General features: G+C 43.7%; 1 protein-coding gene and 1 long non-coding RNA gene across 2 annotated transcripts in view; one reads left to right on the plus strand and one right to left on the minus strand.

Annotated features, from left to right (window-relative positions):
- The window catches only part of EBF2 (EBF transcription factor 2), a 144,863-nt gene that overhangs the window by 94,779 nt on the left and 34,109 nt on the right, over positions 1-15,975 (plus strand). The gene's annotated exons all lie outside the window — the stretch shown is intronic.
- Positions 4,387-9,012, minus strand: LOC116660799. The gene is made up of 2 exons (XR_004316436.1): positions 6,279-9,012; positions 4,387-5,881 (listed from the first exon to the last, which is right to left on the minus strand). It is a non-coding gene; the product is annotated as an uncharacterized LOC116660799 (long non-coding RNA).

The following is a 15,975-nucleotide window of genomic DNA, read 5'->3' on the forward strand; positions in this document are numbered from 1 at the left end:
CAGTGCTAGCCATTCGCAGTGTCCGACTGCATCGTGGACATACACGCCCAGAGTGAGCACCCAGAGTGACTGCAAAGCGGTGAATCCACAAACCGACACTCTTCCCGTACCTGGTGGTCACCCCACAAGCCCAGGCTTGCTTTCTTACTTACTTGTTTCCCAAAGTGAAAATGTTTTTTGTTACCAGTTTTCAAAACTATAAATTATGAATGTCTCCAAAAAGCATCCTACAACCGAACCAAACACAAATTACAGATCATCTTAAAAAGATTAAAGAAATTGAATGCTTAACTACATTGTAGGATTTATGCCTTGTCCGTCTGTTTCCAGCTTCCCTGGAAACACCTCTTTTTCTTGCAGATCTTGTTTACTCCCCAGGTTGAGGACTGACAATGGTCCAACATAATACTGAGGGCCTGAATTATACATTTATCTGAAAAAAGGTGCCTGATTCAGCCGACCATCTAACCACACCTCCTTCCTCCAAGATACACACCAAAGGCAACTACAAAAAGGTTATATTAGGATACAGTTGCTGGAGGTGGCGGTTACAGGGTTAGTTTTCAAACCGGCAGCTATGCTTGGGGCTCATTCTGTGTCTCCTGATGGGATCCATTGTTCTTTCTAAGACTTTCCATGGTGGGCTCACCTCTGTCTTGAGTCTCAAGATACCATCTTACAAGTTTCTCTCCAATGTCCATCTTCTCCACTGGATCATGAGTTCCCCGAGGGCAGGAACATGCTTTTCCCTTTCCTGCCTGCAGCGCAGTGCTGAGCAAATAATAGATACTCAATAAACATTTGTTGAATGAACAGGTGATCCATAATTTAGCCACAGTATGGCCAAAAATAGAATAAAAGTTCAGGCCATCTTAGGAACGGAAATGTTTCACTTTGCACACTCCCACTACATTTTAACAAGTTTATTACAGTGTTACCAAAAAAAAAAGTTTGGTGACAGAGGGAAATTTTGTAAAGAAGGAGAGGAAGAGGACAGGGCCAGTGGGCCATGGGTGCAACTCTTCTGACAGCAGCCAGCAGTCCAGGAATGTAGTTGAAGACTTCTGGTCAACCTGGGTCTCTGTAATGCTTCTCCATGGCATAAAGCACAGACTAAGGGGTCAGATGGTAGAGGAGCCATGATTTCTGTTACCCTTCCTTTCCCAAGCTCCTTGGCTTCTTCTGTTGTGCTATTGTCCCATCCAGTACCATCCCCTGTGAAAAAAAGTCAGATGGGAAAGGTGAACATAAAGGAGGCGGGTAGCAATGAGGTCAGGACACCAGTTGTCATCCAACCACCCAAGCAGTGGAAGCATGGGGGTGGGGAGGCCCCAGGGCCCAGAGAGGATGCCTTGACCCCACTGCACACCCTTGAGGTTTGGTGTCACACCGTATCAACTAACTAAAGAAATAATGCTTGAAAAAATATTTTAGAAATAGAGTGCTATATAAAGTATCATTGTAATTGTTATTAAATCTTGCCAGAGTGAAATATTTCCTTTAGGATGAAGTTGTTTGGCACATGGGAAAAATAATCCTTGCTGTCAGCCTTACAAATAGCTGGCAAACGTTTACTAGACTACCATGTGCGGGAGAAAGGGGGAGGCAATGGTGGATGGGGGTCTCTCTCTACATGTACATATTCCACATGCCCTCCCTCAAGAGGCACATGGAAAAACGCAGTGAATGAAATCATTCTTGCACTCACCTGGTTTAAATCATCACTTGCCTGGTCAAGGGGGCGGGTGCCTGTTTTAGGGTCTTTGAGGAACCAAGTAGAAATCAAGGTTTTCATTTCAGAGGGTCCGCTAAATGATGACTTCTGCAAGCCTCAGTTTCCTTTTTTTTTTTTTTTCCCTTTTGGTAAAACAAAAGAACGGAGGAAAATGGCCCTAGAAGTACCTTTCCGTCTCTGGTAACTGATGAGTTAGTGTGATGCTGGTCATACTAACGCGGATCTCTGGGATGCGGAGGGAAGAATGAGTCTAAGAGAAATGTTCAGCGATCTTGGGAAGGAAAGTGCCAAAGAGATAAGGGAGCAGCTCGGGACGGTGTCTGCCTGGAGTCCCAGCCCTGATCCTTCTGCTTGCTTACTGCCTGGACTTAATGCAACTCATCTCTGCCTTTGGTTTCTCCATCAGTATAATGTGTAGCTTGTAGGTCCCACCTCAGAAGGTTGCTGTGATGCTCGAAAGAGGCATATGAAAAACTATTTCATATGATGTCTTCAGATATAAGTCATTGCTAACCCTGGCTTTGCACTAGCTTCAGAGGAATGTGGGGCTGCCCAGAGATTTATTTCCCCCCAAGATCTTCTCCAGTTCTAAGAGTCTATTCTTTGTGACTATATTTCCAAGTAGTTTGGGAAACACTGACTAGCTCTGCATCTTAGAATCATCACATATACACATATTTTCAATTAGAAGGGGCTTAGATGTCACCTAGGCCAACACACTGAGTCATGCAGACATTCCCTCTGTGGCATCTTTGACAATGGATTCGTTATCACGGTAGGGATCGCTTGCCTAACAAGGGAGCTGACTTTGACCTTGAGCAGTGTTACACTTTAGCATGTTTTGCTCGTGTTGAGCCAGATCTGCTCCTTGGTAAATCCTGCCCACTGGTCCTTCTTCCCAACTTCTGGAATCCTAACCCATCTAAACTTACTTACATGAGTTCCCTTTCCAAGTCCTCTCTTGTCTAGCTTCATAACCTTCCCTCTGCTCCACAGATGAAGAGAAAGAACAAAGTGAAGTCACTTTCCCCAGTCCTATAGTGGGACACATCAGAGGAGGATGAGAACTTATGACATGGGGTTTCACGACTGCCGCAGTACCCCTGCCGAGCCACGTAGAAATAGTCTTTCAGCTGATGTTGGGAAGCCCCTGCTTCATTTTTCCAACAAACCACAATCCATTGCTTTGTTTTGGATTCCTTGGTTTAGCTAATAAATGTTTTCATTACATTCATCATAAAAGGTTTTTCTGGTTGACCAAGACAAACTCATTAACACACATGTACACGCGCGCGCACGCGCACACACACACACACACACACACACACACACACACAGCCAACATATAACCAAAGTGATGTGTCAGGAAACTGGGGAAAGCTGTCCTACATTAGTGTGTTTACATTGAACTTGAAACAATACTAGGAAAATAGGTAATACACAGACACAGAAGCAGTGTCTCTGAGTTTTGAAGTGCTGTTCTCAGCTTGAGTGGCTCCAGTGATGTACAGTAAAGGAACGAGGGGAGAAGGGTCACAGAGCAGAAGAGTTAGGGGCACTTGGGCTTTGTCTGGTTGGAATATGGAATGTCACCCTGGGCCACTCACTTTTTTAATTATTAGATATTTACTTATGAGTGATGTCTCTGCAGCAGGAAAGTGCACGGTGGTTGTGTTTTGTGTGGAACAGCAGGAAAAAGACTGGGAAGAAACACAGGGGCACTGTCTCGCTTTCTAAGCAGCCGTGGAGGGATGGCCAGGGTCTCTGAGAAGCTCAGCAGTGAAGCGAGGAAAGCAGCGGTTGTGACTTCTTGATATGAACAGGCCATTCTTCCCTTAGCAGGTCTGTGGTCCGCTGCGGGGAACTGTAGACATCACTGAGGACTCATTGCCTCCTGGCAGTGCTGACTGTGTTTTTCAAATAAGGAAACCGACACCCAGGCAGTTGTAGTGCCTCATGTTACACAGCTCAGCGAGCCAGGCAGAGCCAAGCCCAGAGGTCAGGCCTTTGAGTCTCAGTCCAGCTCTGTCCCCACTGCATCCTGCAGCAGAGTAGATGACTTCGTTCTTACTGTCCAGAGGATGGACACCCTGAACATGGTGGTCCCTTCCATCCTTGTGACAGCACACAGAGTTCATGCGTTTCATTCAGCCACAAAGAAAATCTTATCGTTAGTTCCTTCAGCTGTCGAAGCTCAAAGTCACAATTGCTTTGGATGGATTTCTCATTTTTAGATTTAGTATCTTACTGGGTTCCTATATTTATCTTCTGTGTTTGCTGGAAATGAAGGCAAAATTTTAACAGTTGTACAGATAGAGCAAAAAGGAAAAAGAAAGAAAGAAAAGAAAAAGGAAGGAAGGAAGAAAGAAGGAAGGAAGGAAGGAAAGAGAAAGAAAGAAAGAAGAAAGAGAGAAAGAAAGAAAGAAGAGAAAGAAGGAAAAGAAGGAAGGAAGGAAGAAAGAAGAAAGGAAGGAAGAAAGAAAGAAAAAGAAAGAAAGAAGAAAGAAAGAAAGAAAGAAAGAAAGAAAGAAAGAAAGAAAGAAAGAAAGAAAGAAAGAAAGAAAGAAAGAAAGAAAGAAGAAAGAAAGAAGAGAAGGAAGGAAGGAAGGTAGGAAGGTAGGAAGGAAGGAAAGAAAAAGAACAAATTAGGCTTTTTTTTTTTTTTTCAAAGTAAGGGAGGAAACATAACATTAACACAAAGGAACACTTGTACTAAGAGTAGGTGGAGAAAGGCATCTGAAAAATAATACCTCAAGATGCATTGAAACATTTTAGGGAATTAGGGAATTCTGATCTCCTGAAAAAAAAAAAAAAGAAAATTAATATTAAAGACAAGCTGTGAGTTTCCATCTGGCCTTGCCGCTTTCGACTAACGCTTCCATGACGGAATTCATCTGTCCATCAACTGTCAAAAATTCTCCTGTCAGTAAATCCCACGACACCCCAGCGAGCCCACCCCGCTCAAAATATTCCATGCCACAAACTATTCCGAATTCTGAATTCTTTTTTTTCACATCTCTGTTCTAGAAGACATAAAAGTTGTGGCTTCCTGCCCCCTACCTTTTTCCCTCTTCCTTTCCCCCAAACCTCTCTCACCCTCAACCTCTAGTGTAGGGGGTGGAGGAACGTGGGTGGAAAATTGGGGGAGCCCTCAATCATTTGGAGATTGTGTTCCCACCCAGATCCTTCTGAGTTTTTCCACTGGAGTCTGACAACAGACAGCCCACATCTGTTTTAAAACACTGAGTGGTTGTGAAGTGTGAACTCCCCACTGTTTAATGTAACTACATGACTATTTAATGTACACAGTGGTAGAGCCGCTCAGAATGCCAAACTGTTGTGACATGCCTGAAGGACATATATAAACATAATATACTGGGGTTTATTGTGACAAAGAGCATCGATGCCGCAAACAGGGGATCTGTTTGTTCACCAGCAACATCAAGTGAAAAAGGAAAAGCGTTTGCGAGACCCTTTCCCCCAGCGCGTCACTCATGTCAACGGTGAAATTGATACGGGGCTAATGAATCAATAAATCCAGAATGGGTGTAACATGCCCGATTTTAATAATTTCTAATCCAGAATTTCAAAACCACTTATCTTTTAAATGAATCTGAGCCCAGCATGCAGAAGGAACGGGGAGAGAGGCCAGAGAGGAGTGGGAGAGGGGGCCGCTGGAGATTTCAGCTTCTTCCTCGAGACTTTGTTCACTTTTATGGGTGTTAGGGGAGACTGGGTGACATTTTGGTGCTACTTTTGGTGGATTTGGGGGCCGTAATTTTCTGCAGATTGTCACAGATAGAAAAACATCCAGCTGCTCCTAGTGTTTAATAAACTAAATAAGAGGGAAGACATTATGGCTCTGCAAATATATTTCATTTTTAACATGTTTCTCCCAAAGGTGAATTCTTGTACCTCCTGACATCTCATTAATCAATTGATCAGAATCCGTTATTTTACATCTCATTCCTGCAGTTCTAATTAACCTTTGCTAGTTAAATACTCACCAATATCAACTCCAGTTGTAACCTCCTTTCCTCGAATCCAAGCATTTCAACAAAAGCTTTCCTTTTTCTCGGTCTTTAATTAGGAATTAAGTGGAAAAGATCTAGAAGCTGTGCGGCATCTTTCGGGGATTTTGGAAACCTAGAATAAAATCTTTAGGTAGGAAAAACGTTCGAAGATTACGCTGTGAGTAGGGTTCGAGAGTGTGGACTCGGCTGTTCTTGAATATACTTTTAGGAAAGTACTCTTTTTTTAAAATCCCAAGTTGCTGTTTCTCAGAACATAACTATTTCCATGGAAAACAAAACAGAACAAAACAAAACATCCCCGAAACAACAACCAAAAAAAAAAAAAAAAATCCCTTTGTGAATGATACCAAGAAAGAGAAAGGGAGATTGGTTTTGAAAATAAATGTTAAATTGCTATTGGCGTTGGTATTTAAGTCAATACTATTTTAACACAGACCAAGATTCAACTTCATCTATTATTTCTAGATTGAAAACACCAAGGCCAAGGTCTTGCTATTAGAAAAACTTACTCCGGCCTCTGACGAGCGTGTTTCGGGGTTCCCATGATTTGTGCGTTGCCGTGTCTTGTGGTTCGCATAATTTTTGCTGATAACTTAGCAGTCGCTGCGGGAGTGAATCTGAGAAGGCCTTTAAAACAAAACTGTGAATGCTTTCCTGTTTGCCTTAGACCCTCAGCCTAAGTCCAGGCTGCAGAAGGACGGTCCCAGGCACTGAGGACTTAGCTTACAACACAGATTTTAAAAGGACCCTGTAGGGAAGGCATCTGGGGAGAGGAGCCGGGGTGGAGAAGCCCAACGACACAGCAGCGAGGGGAAAGACCATTTTTGCGGGGCGGTCAAATGGGGAGTTTGGGGATAAGGTCTTTTCGAAGCCTACTGTCCCTTAAAAATACGGTGAACTGGTTGTTTTTGGCTTGGACATGCTCACCTACCACTTTCCTCCCCTCTCATCTGCTGCCTTTCATCACGGTGAACGTTAGTAACACCTCACATTAGCTCCTAATGCGCATAAGTTTCTGGTTACACGCTGCAGATGCTGCCTCGCGTTACCACCCTTGCACAGCCAGCGGGCTCTAACGGGCTTTTATTTTAATTTCCTTTCTCCTGCCGGTTGCAACTTTGGAGCCGGACGCAACCCTCGCCACGCAAACAGGGTTAGTGCCTCTTTAAGGAATATTTAAATTGCATTTCCTACTGTCAGTTAAATCTCATCAATCATGTTTTTAATTAAAAAGAAGGACATCTACATCCCACTTTCGACTCAAAGTGCATAATGAAATCCTAGACTGGGGCAAGCGCTGGAGAGTTTCCGCGTTGCTCGCATTTGGTGGAGATGCATGCGGGGGAGGTCAGAGACACTGGTGCATATGCAAGCGGCAAACAAATAACGCTCCTGATAGGGCCGGGTGACATGTGTCAACCCTTGTCATCGAGAAACAAGAAAGGCAATGTGCCCAGACAAAGGGTAGGGTGGAATCTCTACACACTGGCAGAGCCTGACCCACGCGTGAGTCTTTGTGTAGCAGATGCCTCGCTCATTGTTCTGTGCCTCCCTCCCCAGTACCCCTGACAACAGCCACTGCCGCTGGCATTCCACCCTGACATCTGTTCAGCTTTATTGATGCGGCCCTGGAGGAATTCCCAGTGTAAACAGGGAATTCTCTAAGGGAACCCCATGTTGTAAAGGGATGAGCTGCATAATGCAAAGATTTAACCACTATTTAAAGGTGTGACACTTGATTGAAAGTGACTTGATTTTTACCCCCTTTCCAATCCTACCTCCCTCTCCACCCTTAACTGTATTTGGCACACACTGGCTGCAGCAATGCACCCCCCCTCCCCCTCCCCATCGCTTTGTTTTCCGGGTGCATAACTGTTAGAAAGGATGAAGGATGGGGTGGGGGGGAGGCTGGGTACCATCGTCCAAAAAAGCCACTTAAAAAAATTCTGGGTTACAGTCAATTGAATCTAGTTGTCGCGTTGGGACCCTGCCCGCTGCCCACCCACACTCCTGGCGAGAAGCAGCTTGAGAGTCGGTTGGTCCTGTGGCTGAAACTAATGGGGTGGGCTTTGTGCTCCCTGCTAGAAGCAACTGTGGCAGTTTACAGTCCCCAGGCGGAGCCTAGTCAGCCCAGTCCTGGCAGCGCTGGAACGGAGGGGATTTGCCTTTGGAATTTTATGTTTTTGGCAATGGTGCCGTAGGATGTTAATACAGAGGTTTTTAAAAAAGCAGACCTGTTAAGAAATGCGATGCATCCATCTTCGCCCCGGCAAATGTCCCCGTGCTCTCAGGCCAGCTCTGCGATGCTGCAGCCTCGCTCCACTTCTTGGCTGATATTCAGGTACCGGGGGTGTCTTGAGAGCTCAAGTACTCATATTTTGTGGCTGAGGTTAAATATGCAGAGATCCATCAACGGGGCCTGGGCAGCATGACCGCATCTCGTGAGGAGTGAACTTTACTCGCGATAATACACGGATGGAGTGTATTTTGTGAGGCCGTGAGTTGGATCTGGATTGGTCTGGGTCCAACCCCCCGCTCCCCTCCAGTTGACTTGTGGATAGACAAACCCTGAAAATTGCAACGACTCCCTCCTGCACAGATTCAAAATAAATGAGGGTCTGTGTTACCATAGTGAGGGCAGAAGAAAACGGCAAAACTACCAGAGTATGAAGTCCAAAGTCATAAAAGGAAACCCATTTCTGTAAGGACCTAAAGTGGTTGCTGACCTGTGTTTTCAGAGAACAGATATCAAAAAAGAGGGTTCCTGTGTGTGTGCGTGCGTATGCGTGTGCATGTGTGTGTATGTGTGTGTGAATTAACCATAAACAGCAGGCTGGTTCTTCACCTTGAGTTTTAGGATTTGCTATCAGCTGGCCCTTTTCCTTCCCTTGGTGGGAAGGTGGATTTGAAGTCGAGGAAGCTAACTTGCTATTCAGGAATACTGCTGTGGCCACTGCTATAGATCGAATTTTTACTTAAAACAGCAGGAACCCCTCTAGAGACTTTCTAATTCTAAAAATAATTTGTGTATTTCCTTCTGACTGAAACAATGCACGCTCACTTTAGAAAATTTAGAAAGGATGGACCAGCAAAAGAGAATAAAAAGAAAACTACCCTTTAATGAACCCACCACTCAGGAATAACCATTAATCTCCTTGGGTAGCCCTCTTCCGGAATTATCTGTCTCTGTAGATAAAAAAGAGTGATCATCCTATGTTTAGTCTTTGGTGGTCTGTTTTTTCACTTACTAGGCTATTTTTCCATATCATTAACTATTCCATAACAGATGTTAAATAATTATGCCATATTCTTTTGTATATCATAGTCAACTATTCGTTCCAGGACAAATGTGGCTTTCACTCTTCTATTTATTATAAATAATGCTGCAAGGAACATCTTCTGTAGGTAAAGCTTTAGGCATATCCATTTGGCTCTTTCTTTGGGACAAACCCTTAAAATGGAATTGCTGGGTCAAAGGCTATGTACAGTTTCAAGATTTTTGACCCAGACTGCCATACAGCCAGAAAGACGGGACCAACTTATCCTTCCACCCATAGGGGCTCAGCACCCCATTATGCAAGTCTTCTGGACGTATTCATGTCTGTCCACATAATGTAAAACTATGTGTCCCTTTTCCATAGCCTCATGGCAGCGTTTCCAGTTAATCTGTGCATTCCCAGATCTCTTCCTATCTTGTTGAAAAATAAAAAGTACAGACCGCCAAGTGCTCGTAGAAGCCTCAGAGACCGGCACAGTCCAACTTTCTTTCCTGACCACTTTAAAGTGAAAAATAAGTTAACGTGGACATTTTTACCAGTCACCGATTTAAAGTGAACCGGAACTAGAATTCGGGCTCTGTTCCGAAGGGGAACCCTTAACACCCCCGCGTGTCCCCCGAGGCCCGTTGGAAGGTGGCGGGTGAGAACAACTCACGACTTTCCAGGGAAGGCGCTTGCGTTAGGACGTGACTGTCGATGGCCTGCCCCTTTAAGCACCGTTTTCCTTCACTGACTCTGAATATACCTTTTGGGATTCAAAAAATAATTTTGCAACAGTGGATAAAGACCTTCTTTATGTATTATTGGTCTGGGAACAGCAACAGATTAAAAAAAAATATTACCAGGTCAAATAACAGCTGTTATTATTAAGTTCAGCTTTTATTATCAATTTGCCAGTAGAATCCGGCAGTAAAAAAAAAAGAAAAAAAAAGTGCATCTGAGCTTTTTCCTAATCAGTACTCTCATTTTGCTAATATTCTAACGACTGTCAATTTACTTCAGTGCTGCCATTTGCAGAATTTTCCAATTAGCAGCAAACCTGTTCCACCTTCTCCTGTAATTATGGAGGACTCAGTTCAGATCAGCTGCGGCCAGACAGCATATGATGTAGTTGCCAAAATCTGTGCAATGTTGTTTTTAACCTTTGCGTGTGCTGGCACAGTTTTAACATCTCTGTTTGTAGGCAGGAGGCTCCCACAGTAGTGGCATGTGTCAAAATATCAAAATTACTTTTAATAAACACACAACAAGATGAAAACACAAATATGGGCATATTTGGTTTTCGGATCAATTTAATGTCTGTTCCAGATTCGGTAGCATTTCCCCCAGTCTACTCATTCCTTGTTTTTTTGTTTGTTTGTTTTTTTTTTTAAATCAAGAGTCTTTTGAAAAGGAATAATTAAGAGTTGCTGAACTGAGCCAATTTCTTCCTGTTTCCTTTGCTAGGAAAACAATAGTTATTAGAAAAATCTACATTTTGAAACGCAGGGGACCTCAGCAATCCTGTGGGATGACTCTGTCATTTTTAGAAATGAGGAAAATAAGGCTCAGGGTGGAGAAGAGACTTACCCAAGGTCATACGGCTAGTTATGGGCAGAGCTGGGTGTAGAACCCAGGTCTTCTGCTTTCAGTCCGAGGTTCCTTCCACTACAGCATCCATTTCCCCTCTTCTCTTGGTGGCCTCTAAGTGTGGCAGGAGACAGGAATGGAAAACCTCCCCAGGATCCGTCGTTTCACGGAATGCCTTGCTGGCAACATCAAAACCAATCAAACTCTCTGAAAGCTACCTAAACAGCTGACATTGCAGTAATAACAATAGTGTGGCAATAACTATTATTGCTACATGAAAAAAATATATTTAATAATAAGCTCATTGATTTTTAACAACATCTCTGTGTTGCCTAATTGATGGGAAGTTGTATGTTTGTGTAGCCGATGGGGGTTATGAATTAAATATGGCCGTCTTTCCTTGAGGGATGCATGTCAATGCAAGAAAGACGGAAGATCTACATTTCCCCCAAGCAAAACAGTGCCCTTGTAACAGAAGCAGGGAAGACTAAAATGCGTGCAAAAATAAAAACCATCCATCACTGTTTATTAAGTGCTGCTACTTGAAGGTAAAAGGGATATTGAACTGTTTTTAAATTGGAAGGAATGTAGCTGGACAAAATATTGATGGTAATATTAGCTGGGTGACAAATTTTATTCTTTTGTCCACATTCATCAAAAGAGCAATTTGGAGTGAATTATTCTCTCTCTGTCCGTGAACCGATTTTTCTTCCCTTTTTATTTTTTAAGTACACGTGTTTATTAAGGAACACGGTGTAGGAGGCATGACACCTTCTTGTGCAAGTTGTTCAAACCTTGTGTGTGAGTCACAGGTTCCACAACTTGCTTTCGACCAAGCCAGGCATGGATCTCCAAGGTGCTTATGTAAAATTTAATATGGGCTTAAAAATTGAGGCAGACTGAGTCTGTTCCCACAATTTAAAAGAAAAGGGGTGGGTCAGATTTGATTTCATTTTTAGCTGTGGTTTTCAAGTGGAAGTTCTGAAGCATTTATTTATTTTTCCAAATTTGTAGTGTGCCCCTTCAGTCCAATGTTCACTGGCTGCTGTTCAATGAAAACATCCAAGTTCCTATGGCAAAATGGGCCGAAGCAGGGGAATGAAAATTGAAAATGTCGGCTGACAATGGGGAGAATTTCAATAAAAATTTAGTTTGAAGTTTCCTTGCTTCAACTTTATTCAACGTCAAGTCGTTTTTGTTTTCATGAGGTCATGGAAGTACTGTGATGTTGCCCCAGAACCTCACCGGGCAGTCTAGTGTGCTCAGGGATGGATGGATGTTTGGATTTAAGACCCAATCCAGAGTTCAGGATTTGTAGATATTAATTACTGTATATAAAATAGATAAACAGCAAGGTCCTACTGTACAGCACAGGGAACTATGTTCAATACCTTTAATGGCTTATAATGAAGAAGAATATGAAAAGGAATATACGTGTATATGTATAACTGAATCACTATGCTGTACACCAGAAATGAACACGTTGTAAATCAACTGTACTTCAGTTAAAAAAATAAGAGACCCAACTCCATTCCTGGTGTTTTCAAAAACGCCTACCATGTGTCCAGAGCTGGTCCGGGGGGGTTGACATCCCTGTCTTTTCCACTTCGATGTTTGGAATCCGGGTTCTCCCAACTTCAAATGTGCATGTAGCCAAAACGACATTCTCATTTCTTCTGACACATCTCATCATCCCCACCAAAGAAATCCGTTGAAAAAAGAAAGTGGTTTGTTTGCAAGTAAATCTATAAACTTAAAACTCCCTTGGACTAGGCTGCTGTAAAGCCAAGTGAATTTTCTTGGATGTTGCTTGACTGACATACCAAACCCACTTCTCAACTAAATGAGACAAGTTTTCAGGAAGCTGGCCAGAGTTCATCAATCGGTCAATCAATCAGCAAGATTTTAATGAGTCCCTGCTTGGTGCTGAACGATAGTAGCATGTACATAGCAGTTTATGGTTCCCAGAACACTTTCACATAGATTGTCTTGTTTGCTTCTCATAGGCAGATGTCAGCGAGGCTCAGAGCAGTGCAGTGACTTCCCGAAAGTCACACAGCTAAGAAGTAATGGGCTCTAAACCAGGTCTCCAGAACTTTCCCTCTGTGCTGCTTGGGACAGTGCAAGTCAGCAGGTTGTACTACCAAGTAAGCAGTGCAGTCAAGAGGTATGAGCCTTGGGGATGTGAGCTGAATCAAACCACAAGCCCACGCGTGCCTGTCTCAGCATGCGTCACATCCAAACATTTCAGAAGTAATTGGAAGTAATTCTAGTTTTTTTCTAGGCATCCTTCAACGCACAGTGGAGTAAGTGAAGGGAATTCAGTTCATAAGCTTTTGCCTTGTCATGTTGTTCTCCATTCTTCTCTGAGCATCCTCAGCTGCCAGGAAGCCTGTATCCCCACTTCTCATTCTCCTTCCTTCTGAATTCCCACCCTCTCCCTTTCTCCCTGTCTCTCTGCCTCTCTGCCTCTCTGAGTGTGTCTTGTAAACCTCAGCCCTTTCTAGATGGTTCCACATTACTCCTCTTCCCACTAGTTATCTGCATCTGGATAAGGCCTGGAACTTTGTGGTAGGGTAGGGGGTGGAGAAAGGAGTTGTGAAGGCTCCTCTGGAACCAGGGTGACCTTCCTCACGAGTGTGTGCAGAGATGCTAAGGAGGGAGCGACACCGTGGACCGAAAGTTCAAGATTTATAAGGCAGATGGCCTTTGCGTGTGCCCTGAAAGATGGGTAGAACTTAGGTTTCAAAAGCAGAAAAGAAAAAAGTACCCAATAGACAGAAATGAAGGAATGAAGCGAGTAAGTATTAGAGACATTCTTTGCTTGAAAAACAGAATGATCACACAGTCAATAGCCTTATTGAGTGTCTGCTCTCAGTAAACACTGAACTGAGTGCTTTAAGTCACCTGATAAAAATGCTTCAGAGGAAAAAAGAAGTTGCACTGATCACTTCTCCCCCTAGCAGGAGTTGGTTGAGTGCGGTGCTTAAACAAGTCGGTTCTGGAACCAGATGGCCTGGCCCCTGTCCCTCTGCACCATCCAGCAGCTGTGCGGCCTTGTGCAAGTGCCATGCCTCGTCATGACTCAGTTTCCCCATCTGCGTAAAATGAGGATATGAATGCTGCATCTCTCAGAAGCATTCAATGCATTCATGCGTTACAATGAATACAATACAACGAATGCATTGTGAGCATTCAAATGAATTCACACAAGCCGATCGCTGGTCAACGTTTAGTAAGCATTAGATAGTGATGTTATTTCCAGCGGAACTCTCTCCGCACAGATCTTTCTGAACTGATAGCAATACTGCTAACTCCCGTGTGCTGAGTGTCGACTCGGAGACATCTCACTAAGCACTCTGTGTGGTAGGGGCTTCCCACGTAGAAGGTTCATGTTGGAAAGCGGGGAGCACTTCCTGGTCGGTTTGTAGCTTTGCCAAGTCTGATCCACTTCCTGGTGTGAAAGGGAGGTCCTCTAGTTCGTGTCCACCTTCCGTCTCCACGTGGAAGGTGTTCATTTCCACGGATGGGGACATGTGAAAGGTCTGGAGGGGGGCGGGTTTCTTACTCTCATTCACAGTCAACACAGAGAAGGCTTAACTCCTAAAGACCAGGTGTCTACAACGTCCTTCTCTTCCTGAAGCACGTGGGAATTCAGCACGCGCATGTCAGATGACAAACAGCCCCAGTAAAGCAGGCTCCATGTTTCAGGAATCCATGCAAGCTGTGCCTTTTCCCCACCGACTGAATTCACCCTAAAGAAAACCATTTACCCTACCAGATTCTAAACCATTTCTTTTCCCCCACTAATTAGGGGAAACCTCATTTCTGACAGTTCCTAAAAGTTTGGCCACAGTCATGCAGAGGAAAGAGGACAAGCCTTGTTTCATGTGCGCAATTCCCTGTATTTCTATTCTCATTGAATGGAGTAAATATATTCTGGGCTTTTCCTGAGGCTGTGCAGGCCAGGTTTTATTCCTGACAAAGTTTTCTTGTCAGTTATGTAACTCTTCTGGAAAAATAGGGGATTTCCCAGAGAAGAGGAAAAAAAAAAAACCCACAATATTTGACACCCTTTACTTACAGGTGGCCCACAATAATAACAGAGTCATGGAAACTCACTCTGTTTCGGGGTTCAGTTCCACCTGAGTACTTTTCAGTCTGGTATGTAAAAGTAAGTGTTGTAAGGCCACAGCGGCACACATCTCGGTGACATTCCCTTTTCCTCCACCCCCACCCCATCTTCTAACACTCAGAAGGAAGGTTTAATGTGCACCAAGAACAGGATTGCTCACCCAGGAGTCACCCACCCAGGCGGAGAAGTCCCCACTATTCGGTTTTTTAGTGTTTTTAAGTTTCTATGATGGAAGTTCTCTTTAGGGAGGAACCAATATGAGATTTTATATATATATTGAAGTATTCTATTATATAATATTAATACTATAATTATATTAATTGTAGTATATAATTATATAATATAAACTAATTAATTAATATAATTTAATTATATTAATTATAATAATAGAAGAATTATATATACAATTTATTTATTTTAAGAAATTGGCTCATGCAGTTGTGGGGTGGGGGCCGGCAAGTCCAAAACCCACAGGGCAGCCCGGCAGCCCAGAAACTCAGGCAAGAGGTGATGCTGTCAGTTCGAGGCAGAATTTCTGGGAAAGGTCAGTTTTTGCTCTGTAGAGACCTTCAACTAGCTGGATAACCCACGTTATAAGGACCATCTCCTTCAACTCAACTGATTGTAGATGCTAACCACATCCACGAAACTCCTCCACGGCAACACCTGGACCACCATTTGATGAAAACACCTGGGTTCCTTATCCCGGTCAAGTGGACACACAAAACCGGCCATCACAGTCCTGAAACTCTCTTCCATTTCCTGAATCCAGGGCGCTCTAAATCCTCTTGCTGCCCCAAGAGATCATGGGGAATTCCTTCTTGGTCCCAAGAGGTGATCTGATCTGTTGGACATCCTCTTCTCATACCTTCCAGGTAGTTTAGTGAATTTTGACCGCTTCAAAGGGGACACACAGAACTTTCTAGTGCAGTTCTCAAGTCTTGCTGTGAAATAAACTATCGCCTGGGTTGCATGGTGATAACATCTCTTAGGAAATAGCCTGGAAGTGTGGAAAGGACTTGGGCCTCTGTGAGTTGGCCTTCCGTCTTTATGCCTCGACTTTCACAGAGTGAAACCTGTGGGAGGAACCCAGGGGCCTTACGGAAAGGGGGCCCCACGCAGATTTTCTGACAATGAAACCCCCTAAGCTGCACTCTGAATCAGAGAAGGTGATGTCTGGAGAAAAAGGTGTGTCCACTTGGTGAGAGTCAAGGTGCAAAGACT

Source organism: Camelus ferus, chromosome 31 (genome assembly GCF_009834535.1).
Source record: "Camelus ferus isolate YT-003-E chromosome 31, BCGSAC_Cfer_1.0, whole genome shotgun sequence".
Lineage (NCBI taxonomy): Eukaryota > Metazoa > Chordata > Mammalia > Artiodactyla > Camelidae > Camelus > Camelus ferus.